Source organism: Mytilus galloprovincialis, chromosome 2, assembly GCF_965363235.1.
Source record: "Mytilus galloprovincialis chromosome 2, xbMytGall1.hap1.1, whole genome shotgun sequence".
Classification (NCBI taxonomy): Eukaryota; Metazoa; Mollusca; class Bivalvia; order Mytilida; family Mytilidae; genus Mytilus; species Mytilus galloprovincialis.
In genome coordinates this window covers 21,055,940-21,068,614 of record NC_134839.1, presented here as the reverse complement: position 1 = coordinate 21,068,614, position 12,675 = coordinate 21,055,940, and positions in this window count along the sequence as shown.

The following is a 12,675-nucleotide window of genomic DNA, read 5'->3' as shown; positions in this document are numbered from 1 at the left end:
AGGTGCTCCTTAATTGGAGAAAGATTCTAAAAACATAACTTTAAAGAAAGAATGAAAACTGCAGTTACTCTCCCCAATCTCAATAGGTATAAACTACAAAAAGCAACATTTAATTTTTTTTATTTTTTTTTTAATCATTTCAATAATTATGTTGGTACACAAATTTTTTTTTAATAGAAGACAACTTATCATATACTAAATGTCACATTTTAAGTGTTCAGAAACATTTACTTTGATTTTAGTGTATAATTACTCATCAATGGAGGTGCTCCTGAATTGGAGGAAGATTCTAAAAACAGAACTTTACAGAAACAATGAAAACTGTCGTTTCTCTCTCCAATCTCATGTATCCCCATTGACATTGTTTACCGCGAAAGTTGACCTACAAATTATCTGATCATAGCCTCAGATTAAAGCATTGCATGTTGGTGTGTGAATGATGCTACACTACAGCAAACATCATTAGGATTACATTAAACAAATACGGATTCAAATTAGTATACAAATACTGTGAATGATTTTTATAATGAATAAAGGATATCCCTGTGAGGCATTCCAACAATGACGTCACTAGGTTAGATATATTTAGAATATTTCGTAATACTGAATTTTCCGGACTGTAAAAGAAACGTATATAGTGGAAGGGAAAGCTCAATATACGATAATTTCACGAGAAACAGAAGGAAAATGTGTAAAAAATGTATTTAAAGTCAATCTGTTCTCCTTGTCATCAATTTCAGTATGACATTTTGAGGGGGTTTCCAAACTATCAAAACAAAATGATTGACGCGAGGGAATGATACTCTGGCCAACCCCATTAGGGAATTGACGGCTTGAAGCCGTCTTTCCCCAAAAAACGGCCCCATCACCGCGGCACTTCGGAATACAGGAACTGAAGTGATTCCATTAACGCGTCGCAGGGGACATCATCGAAATTCCTGGTGTCCGTCAATCCGGTCTTGTTTGCACTCTCATGTGTACAATTCTTGCCAGATTTTTATATCATCAGCAATGACAATTTCGAAAATAAGTCATAAGCTTTGACCTTTTGAAATATAAATCATAACGGAAATCCCATTGCATTTTCTCTGAAGCTTTTATTTCTCCATTAAAAATAAAAGGAAGAAGAAAAACATTATTATTTATTACTTATTGCCCTTGTTCCTTGGTTACATAGAATATGTGCAATACAGGGGACATAGGAACTTTGTTCTTTTATTGAAAATAAAATTAATATGTGGACCTAGATAGAAACTGTAATTTACTGATAAGCCTTGGAATGATCACACTCTATTATAGATTAGTTTTTTTTTTCACGTCGTCTTTGATGTCACAGGAAACGATATCAGGATATGGTGGTTTAATTGTCAGTTATGTTGTTAGTCAGTTGTAGAAGCCATCGCTCCGCTAGGCTCAATTTCAGATGAAACATGTCCGAGGATCTGTTCATCGTCCTCTGCACTTGCCTTAGTCGACGACGTAATATTTTTACGAAAAAAAATCGAGAACACTTTTCTGCGATTTATCCATCTTGTTTTATTACATGAACTAAATTATCCTTAATAAAAGACCAAGCATACTTCATCGGAAATAAATGGATGTTATCCTCATATCCTAACCCTTGTTACATACGGATACCTCCGAGTTTAACTGCTGCGAACATATCTTTATTTATAATTTTTTTCCTGTCAAAATGATGTGGATGCTTGAGCATCTGAGCATACATGCAAGCTACGCCACTGCAAGTGTTATAGCTACTGTAACGTGTTTGGCTTATGAACTATATGTTCGTATCCGTTTTCACAGAATCTGAGACACTCCAATATCAATCTTTTAATTAACTCAAAAACCCAACTACAACTTAGAGGCTTTAATTAAAACTACAAGACCAACTTTGAAACTTAATAAAGAAATAACACTATTTACACAAATAACTTTGTATCAAAAAGTAGTCTGAAAACTAGAACCTCAATTTATCCTTGATCCTTTCACTGACTCCGAGGTCCCAACTGATTTGACAAACAATTATATTAAACTTAAGAATAAGCTTCAAAAATCCTAGGTTCCTAAAACACCTAGTTCTGAGACACCCAGTCTCTGAGACAACTAGTCTCTGAAGCACCTAGTTCCTGAGACAACTAGTTTTGAAGCACCTAGTCCCCGGAGCACCTAAGTCACCAGATTATTACAAGCTATCTGTTCGAGGGACTGCGACCATTCCCGAGAGAAATTACAGTTTCGGAACAACGCGGTAGCTTGCAATAATTGTAAAGACTTAGTCTCCGAAGCACCAAAGTCACCAGACTTTTACAAACCACCTGTTCGAGGGACTGCGACCATTCCCGAGGGAAATTACAGTATCGGAACAACCCGGTAGCTTGCAACAATCGTAAAGACTTCAAAAACCGCTTGCTTCAAAACCACAAGCTTTCAACTCAAACTAGGTTTACAAACTTTCCTTTTAAACTACTTTATTGGCTGGTATTCACTTTCCGATGTTCATCCGTCGACGGCCAATTAATAAATGAGCGACTTGACAAACAAATGGAAGTTTTTAACGACCTTGACTGGCTATACAGCCCTTGCACGGTCGGCCCTGGCTTGCGCCTTTTTGGGCATTAAATAATTTATATTTTTACCATGTGGTAATTTAAATAATTTATATCAAATATTAAATATTTGAGCGACTTGCAATGAATCGGTGTCTTTATATACCAAGAGCGCGGACCTCGAAGAGAGCACCCTAGCAACAATTAACGCGTCTCATAACAACCAAGGATAAAAGTCTGATTTTATATGTATTATTTGTTAACGCATTGTTCAAACGGGTAATTTATTATGGATAACAATTCAACGTTAAATTACAAATATTGTCTTATGCCTAAACTGCATTTTTGTCACACTACTGGTCCAGACTAGGACAAGTGTTATAGCTACTGGTCCAGACTAGGACAAGTGTTATAGCTACTGGTCCAAACTAGGACAAGTGTTATAGCTACTGAATCTTGAGTCAAGTTCTGACAGCACAAAACACTATACAGATTGGTCAACACTAAACCGACCAAATTTTAGGAAAAGAAGTCAGATGTTTCGAAATGGTAAGCATATTCTGAACAACTAGTGTTACCCGGCGTGCTACTCAAGTTAAAGCAAGTTAATGAATGATAAATGATTACCAAACAATTTTAAATAGGGAATTGTTTATACATGTATATGGTTTCATTGTTAGATGGTTATTAATAACATATAAAACTATACTACACTTAACTCAAAAACATACTAATGAAGACAACCCTTCCCGAATATCTCTATTCAATGTGTTATAAGCAAACACACAGCAAAACGCACGGTATAGTTCAGTTCAAAAGAAATCCGAGTTCGGCCGAATGAAGGATAGGTAACAAAAGGAACTAAGCAAAATGAAAACGATAAACATTAATTAACATAGAGCTCCTGGCAGTTACTAACATAACAGATCCCAATTTCAAACGGATTGAAATATTATGTATTCATCATATGAAAATCAATCAAAATTTAAAAAAAAATATCAAGCTATCCTAAATGAAACAAGAAGAATAGAACAAAAAATCATAAAAACAGTTTGTTTTAGAATAAGTATGTTTATTTACTTTACAAACTAAAAAGAGTGAATCGATGTTAAAGTTAGTTCTAAAAAAAGGCCGCGATCTTTAATGTCTTGTCAACAGTATCGTTATGATATTCCTTATGTTAAAGTATGTTTTAAGGTTTGATATTTTTTTTAGTTCAAATACGATATTTTTGTGTGTGTATTGTTTGTTATCCATAGTTTGCTGTGTTTTATCATTTGATTTTGCAATTTGATCAGAGATTTCCGTTTTGAATTTTCCTCGGAGTTCAGTATTTTTGTGACTTAACTTTTTTGTATAGGATATTAACATAAAATTTGGGATGTGAAATACCTGAAGGTATAAGATGTCTGCATATTGATTTATATTCTCAAATAATGTCTTTGTAGCGATGATAGTTTTGGCTAGTTTGTGATATCAAAAACCTTGGTGTAACATATTTTCAGTAATACATACATATTTCGCTTGGCAGTGTCCATTGTTAGTATTAGCTTTATTTGAAGTTAATGCAAGAGGTTAAATCGGTATCATTATGGCCGATGCAACAAGAGCTAAAACAATTGTTTGTTTTATTGCAATTGGGAACATAGATTCTATTGTACAATGTTGTATCTGTCGTTCTGGAAGCCGTCGTTAATAGGATCTCGAGGTATTACAACTTCAAGCAAAATCGTCTTTATCAAACGGGAGCGTACTTTTATTATGTGTGCAGATGCACTGAAGTACAGACGGACAACGATGTATCACAATGCCTTAAAAACGATAGTACTGAAAAATAGGAGACGTCAATAAAATTCCACAGTCAATTACTTTTGTTAATAAAATACACAATTCACGAGTTTTTTATTCTTGTGTTTATGGATATTTCGTAGCACAAAGGCAACAAACATCGTAGGAAACTTGATGAATTTCAATAAATATGCTAAATCCAATGTATAAAATAAATAAAAACTGTCAAAGTTTAGCAAAACTGTCAAAATTTAGCTTTGAAATTATTTCCGGAAGTCTATCCCTCCGATAAGGTCTTGTAAAACACCGAAACACAAATAATCACGTCCGCTCTGATATAACAGATCAAGGGTCAGACTTGACAGGATGTAATTCGTGTAACTCCATCCAATGTTTATTACCTGGACATGCAACATAAAAGTTTACGACACAAGACATAAATTATGTATCAGGTAACTTTTGATCAGTAATTTGAAAGTTTTATAAAGTAAAAATAATATCAATGGTAAAATGTTTGTATTCGGAAAACCAGTAAATATTGTATCTCAAATTGAGATAAACTTTCGAGCATCACTTCTTAATAAAATTAAACAAATATGCTAATACTGATAAAGGAAACATACGCAAGGATTTCTATTGATAACACGTTTCTATTTGGATGTACAGTTGGCAATACCGGAGTAAAAGAAGGCATTGTGTCTAGTACAAACATATATTTAAGTATTTTGAGGTGATTTTAGTAACTGCAATTAAGTTGTCTTTGTTGTGGTTTTAATTGTAATCGTCATTATTTGCTACTAATATACTATTATAGAGATAAGCATTTGCCCTTTAAAACAGATTTCAGTAAGGTTTTGTACCATTAGTACTTGGACACAGGACAATTTTGTTTTTGCCTTCCCCTTTTTTTCGACAAGATCGTTATTTTTTTTAGTTTCCTATTAGTTTCAATTATTTTCATATTTCCCGTATTAAAAATAAAATAACAAAAATACCGAACTCCGAAGAAACTTCAAAACGGAAAGTCCATAATCAAAGGGTAAAAGCAAAAGCTCAAAATTATCAAACGAATAGATAACAACTGTCATATTCTGACTTGGCACGGGCATTTTCTGAAGAAGAAAGTTGTGGATTAGACCAGTTTTATATCAGTGACCGCTGTGAATGGTAAACTTAGAAAACAAAAATGAAAAATAACGGACTTAATGCAATATTTTTCTTGTTTCCAAGTACCTATATACTTTGTACCTCGTTGTTGGAAGATTTGAGTCTACGTTTTCAAATAAGAGTGTAAGCACTGAAATGTCTCGCCTTCTGATCATGATTGGTTTTTATCTTTAATTATTTATGATCGAGGTCTTACTACAGATGTCATATGAACCTTACATTATATATATAAAGGCAATTGTAGCATACCGCTGTTCAATAGTCATCAATCGAAACTGAAAAGAATCCGGGTCACGAAACAAAGGGGAAACAAAGTAAAGCTCAGATGAAAAAAGTGTCGGACGCATTTATTCTATACACCAATTACAGTTGAAACACTATTCATTAAGGAATTTGATAATAGCAGATAATAAGCTGTCGATGATTATTTCAGTCTATATTTGTTCAGAAATGAAGCTAATTCCTTCCAAAAAATTTCCACATTTTATGTTGTTGTGAATCACGCTCAACCATACATATCAATTAACTTTATCAATTGTAATAATTAGTATCTCCCTCCCACAGTACCTACCGCGTAATTGATTTTGCAGGTAAACAAACCATGATTGCGATGCAATCAGTAATTTTTATCGTCAAATTTCTACTAGTCCGGCGGATCACAAGCTGACAAAACCTACTGGTCTGACGCAAATTCAACTGGTCTCTGACCACCATACCAGCGCTAAATTTGACCCCTGTATACCATTTGCCTCATAATTTCTTTTAGAAATACATACCCAATCAAATAGGAAAATAGGAAATAGTGATAGGCATTTAAAAAGTCAGAATGTGAAAATAAATATTCAATTAAAACTCCAGAATGTCATTTTTCAGTAATAACAAACAAAAGAAATATTTCCATTGGGCCTGCCTTATATGAAATCTGTAAAAGAGCTTTTACTAGGTAATAGTTATTTAAGGTATCAGGATTACAATTTAGTACGCAAGACTCGCTTTTCGTTTTTATAAGACTCATCAGTGACAATTATATATAAATAGTTATAAAGCCAAACAAGTACAAAATTGAAGAGCATTGAGGATCAAAGAAATTATAAAAAGTTTTGTCAAAAACGGCTAAGGTAATCTATGCCTTGGATAAGAAAATCCTTAGTTTTTCGAAAAATTCAAAATTTGTAAGCAGGAAATTTATAAAAATGACCACTAATTAATATTCATGTCAACACTGAAGTACTGACTACTGGGCTGGTGATACCTCCGGGGACGAAACGCCCACCAGCAGGAGCATCGATCCAGTGGTGTAAATAGTTATTAAAGGTATCAGGTGTATAATTAATTACGCCAGACGCGCGTTTCGTCTACATAAAGCTCATCAGTGACGCTCATATCAAAATAGTTATAAAGACAAACAAGTACAAAATTGAAGAGCATTGAGGATCCAAAATTCCAAAAAGTTTTGTCAACAACGGCTAAGGTAATCTATGACTGGGATAAGAAAATCTGTAGTTTTTCGAAAACTTCAAAATTTGTAAACAGGAAATTTATAAAAATGACCACATAATTAATATTCATGTCAACACTGAAGTGCTGACTACTGGGCTGGTGATACGCTCGGGGACGAAACGCCAACCAGCATTGGCATCGACCCAGTTGTGTAAATAATTATTAAAGGTACAAGGAATATCACATTTATTTGCTATGGATATTTCGTATATCGCTATGTTATTGGAATTTCATTGAAAACTGACTCTGCTCCATTTATAGCGGACCTGTTTCTGTATTGTTACGTATCACAATTTATGACTAAAATTAGCAAGTCACACATCGAAAAAATATATTTGATTAAAAAATTTAATGCTGATGATAGCTCGGCTCTTAATAATGATTATGTTAGTATATGTGCTTTAAATAAGTTTGGACTGTTGAACTTACTTAAATAATTCTAACTCTAACAATGAACCATACACTCTCCTATACGTTGATAACTACATCTTTAACGGGAGAATTAATATCAAAATTTAAGTTAAAAAATTATTATTTTTCATTTCCCTTTATTTATTAATAGTTTAAAGTTGAGGACTTTCCCTTTTTTAACAATTTATTATATCTTTATTCTCGTAAACCAAAATATTATACACACAATATAGAGACTCCATCGTATGGTGTTTACAATTTTACATGTGTATTACTCAAATCCCTGGCGATTACCAGATCTAAGGGACCGGTCAAAATTTATCGTCACATAGGACCGGTGCAAAAAATAAAAACATTTAATAAAAGTTACAACCCTATCGCTTTCTGACTGAAAAAAAAATGATGTCCTATGCCAACTTAGTAATAAAAAAGTTGGTGTCCTATCCTATTTTCCCAATGTATTGTAAATAAAAGTATACTTAATAGAGGCATTTAACATATGTACATATACACTTTGCATTGGAAATAAACAAATTTTCTAGAACCAGCTGAGGGACCTCGGTTGCAGTTTTTATTGTAATCACTAGCCAGTCAACACTAAGGTTGTGAGTCGAACCCCGCTCGTTGGCCTTATGCTGTTTTATGCTATTTGGTCAAATTGTTGTCATGTTGACATATTATTTTTCAAGATCAAACAACAAAGATATTTTTGTCGTGAACTATATGCTAGTCAACCATGTTGGAATTGGCTATGTAGATGAAGATATACAATGGCCCAGGTGAGAGCAGGCTCTTCAGACATTGTGTAGGTATAATTCAGACAATATACACATTTTGAAATCATTGGTTTTTATAACATAGCAGTCCCTACTATTCTCTTACATATACATAACTAATAGACTCAAACAGTGATTACTGTACACGTTTTGTTCATCAGGTATTTCTATTAATGGTCGATTATCACAGAAACCAGATGATCAATGAGTCAGATGTCAAACCATTATTTTTGAATCATCAATAATTATGTAATATGTACAATATTTGACAGTTTAAAATTTGTTTTAACTTACAAAACGCATGTTCATTCAATATTTGATTTTTAGTTTATTGATAAAACAACTGTTTTTGGGGTGTTTTTATTATTCAATTTTCTATTTTGGATGTTTTCAACCTGCAAACAATTCAGAAAGCACCGGAATAATTATTAGTTAAAGAAGAATATGTCGTTGGACACGAATTTCCCCATGCATACAAGATTTGTAATTTTTCCATTTAAAAAATCATAAGGGTTCCACGGAACCCAGTGTCTCGCCTACTTTTGCTGTTAATCGCAGACTCAACAAAAATGAGGAAAAACATCAATAAAAATTTCCCTCTCGATACTGTCTTTTGACTGAAAGAAGCTTCCAAGTTTGGTAAAAAAATCCAGGATAGTTTATGAATCTAATAAATGTTTTATAAACTTTAACTGCAGACTGTATGTAATGTTAACTGGAAGAAAAACTAAGTCCATTTATAAGTAAAATACGGAAAAAGTGAATTTTTTTTTACAAAATTTACTTCTGAATAATATCTTATGATCAGAAACAAGCTTTTGTCTAAGTTTGGTAGAAATCCAGGATAGTTTAAGAACATTATAAAAATTTCAAAACTTTTAACCACAGAGTGAATGTTTTGTTTCTGGCAAAAAAAATAAGTCCATTTATAAGTAAAATACGGAAAAGTGGAAATTTATTTTTACGAAATTTTCTTCTTGATACTATCTTATGATCATAAACAAGCTTCTGTCCAAGGTTGGTACAAATCAAGGATAGTTTATGAAAGTTATTAAAATTTTAAAAACTTTGACCACAGAGTGAATGTAATGTTTCCTTGCAGAAAAACTAAGTCCATTTATAAGTAAAATACGGAAAAGTGGAAATTTAATTTTACAAAATTTTCTTATTGATACTATCTTATGATCATAAACAAGCTTCTGTCCAAGTTTGGTACAAATCAAGGATAGTTTATGAAAGTTATTAAAATTTTAAATAACCACAGAGTGAATGTAATGTTTCCTCGCAGAAAAACTAAGTCCATTTATAAGTAAAATACGGAAAAAAATGGAATTTTATTTTTACAAAATTTACTTCTGGATAGTTTCTTATGATCATAAACAAGCTTCTGTCCAAGTTTGGTAGAAATTCAGTATAGTTTAAGAAAGTTATTAAAATTTCAAAAACTTTAACCACAGAGTGAATATTTGTGGACGCCACTGCCGCCCACGACGACAACGGAATGTAGGATCGCTTAGTCTTGCTTTTTCGACTAAGGTCAAAGGCTCGACAAAAAGGGGAATAACTCGAGAATAGTTAATGACTCACTGCCAAAATTCGAACTCTGTCCGTATGTTGTGGTTCTCGCCATTGTAAGTGATTTCATATGGGGAAACTTGAAATATTTCAAGTTTTAAAGGGGGATTAATCTAGAAAGGTTCAGGACATACTGCCAAAATATAACCTCTCAGTCTGTTTTTTTTTGGTTCTTAGCATTGTGTATAAGTTTTATAAAATTTGGATGAGGAGAACTTAAGTAAGAGTGCTGAATCAATAATGGGACAAACAGATGGATGAAAGCATCGTAAGATGGAAAGACGGTAATAAGTTATACTTAAAGCTCTTGTTGCCTAGGACGAGGCATAAAATCTTGGATCTGTAAAAATATGGTACTTAGTATAATTATAAACAGACATAAACCCTGCTTTATGGTAATTTCTAGTTACTTTCTTCGCTTGACTTATTCAAGATATAGATGTAGAAAGTCTTTTTCTTTTTAATAAAACAAAAGATTTGGCACGATTTCCAATGACAGAACTATCTATAAGTCAATATATGTGGACATTGATAACATACAGACAGTTTTGGAGGTGTTCAATGGTTTCTCTATTCCATCAGTCATGCTGATTGTCCTTCTACGATAGAATTGACACATAGGAGCACTGTTTGGAGCTTCTTTTAATAAAGCTGGCACTATATAGAAGATAAGCTACGGATTCAATATAAATGAAGCTACTCTGTCTGGGCATACAAAAAATACTAAAAATAAATTAAACAAAACAGTTTATTACTTTTGTGATACCGTTTAACTTTGACTAGCAAATCTTACTAGATATAAAACAGTCATACATATAAATGTGCAGACAGATTACAAGTAAAAGGTTAAATCTGTAATAGTTCATGTTATCATTAATAATACAAAGTAAACTTTATTTAAAACAGTGCAAAATTTGCTTTAGTTTAGGTGTATATTAGGAATGATTTTAGACACTTGAAACTTATAAAATGATGTAAAAATGAAAATAAAGAAAAACTAGTCATTAAAATATAACAATTTTCAGAAAAGATTTATAATACATGTAAAATAAAATATATTTGTTATCACAGATCAATATCATCACAAAAATCAAAATGATTTCTACTGCTATATCTGACTGAAATACAGATATTGTCTCATTCCTTTGTTTATGTTTTAGATCTGACAATAGTCATTTCTACTTTCTATTTGAAGACCTTTTGTATTCCTCGTGTTTTGGTTGTAATGGTTTACCTTCAAAAATGTGGTGGCAGAAATTTCATTGCCTGATTTTATAAATACCAGAAAGTAGAAGAGAGTGTTGTCAGATCCTTGTAAGGGAAGCATGGATATATATAAAGTATCTGTAATTGATTCAGATTATTTCTACACTTATCTAAATATTCTCTCTTCACATAACTTAAATTTCCTTTCTTATGCTTATCACAATATTTCTAACTCTGAAAAATGGAGTGGCTACATGATTATAACTATTTTTTCTATCTCCAAACAATCACAGATAGTTGTATGAGCATCCAAGTCACTAAATCCCATTTCTGTTTAGATGCATTTTAATCTCTATATATATATATATAAATATAAAATGAGCTTTTTGACTTAACATGTAGAAAAATAAATTACGATGTGATGCTGGAGACATTATCCATTCTCTAATTGTGAAGAATAAGAAAGTCATGTTCAATGGCAGATGAAAAATGAACCAGCTTAAGGGGATATCCATCACCTAACTAGGGAGACTGATTTTATACTGGCAAAGTATTTTTTTTTACCTTGATATTTAAAAATTCTATTTGTTGAAAATCGCATTTTTAATTCTTATTTTCTATTTTATTTGCTTTTTCAACATTTACCAAAAACAAATATGAACAAAAAAAAGTATATTAATTAATGTATTTTTACATATATATGTTGACATAGTTTGAGTAGTTATAGATAAACAATACTGAGTACAAAATTTATAAAAATACCCATTAAAACAAACAAAAAGATGTAAATAACAAACAATACATAACAAGTAAACATAGAAATATAATCTTAATCAAATAAACTGAAATACAGAAAACAATCTTCATTTAACACAGTTAATTTTGCATTTAAATTCTTCATTTTAACATAAAAAGTGGGAAAATGTCTGTATTCAGAAAAAGAATCTGTTTCTCTTATGACTTTCAAATAAAGTTTGAATTTAGATAAAAGAATCTATTTATCTTAAGATTTTCAAATAACATTCTGCTAAATATCACCTTTTATTAAGATCAAACAAAAACCTTCTCATTTTGGAATGAAGTAGTTCAGATATAAATATCTTTAAATAATATATTGATTGAATGTTGATTGAGGCATGTTTTTATTCAACAGCAAGTATCACATGTGTATTTAGGATTACAGTAGGAAAGTCAATACAAGAGTGCACACACAGAAATGTCTCGCCTTCTTTACTAATCATTGATATTATGTTGATACTCCTAAATATAAAGCTTTATTACGACTGTCACATAAACTTAACATGAACCATGAAAATGAGGTCAAGGTCAGTTGAACCATATGCCAGGCACACATGTGCAGCTAACAATGCGTCCATACAACAAATATAGTTGACCTATTGCTTATAGTTTAAGAAAAAAAACCAAAAAACAAAAACTTAACACTGAGCAATGAATCTATAAAACCAGGTCAAGGTCAAATAAAACCTGCACGACTAACATATAGATCATAAAATATTTCCACACACCAAATATAGTTGACCTATGACATATAGTATTAGATAAAAAGACCAAAACTCAAAAACTTAACTTTGACCACTAAACCATGAAAATGAGGTCAAGGTCAGATGACATCTGGCCGCTAGACATGTACACCTTACAATCATTCCATACAACAAATATAGTAAACCTATTACATAAAGTAT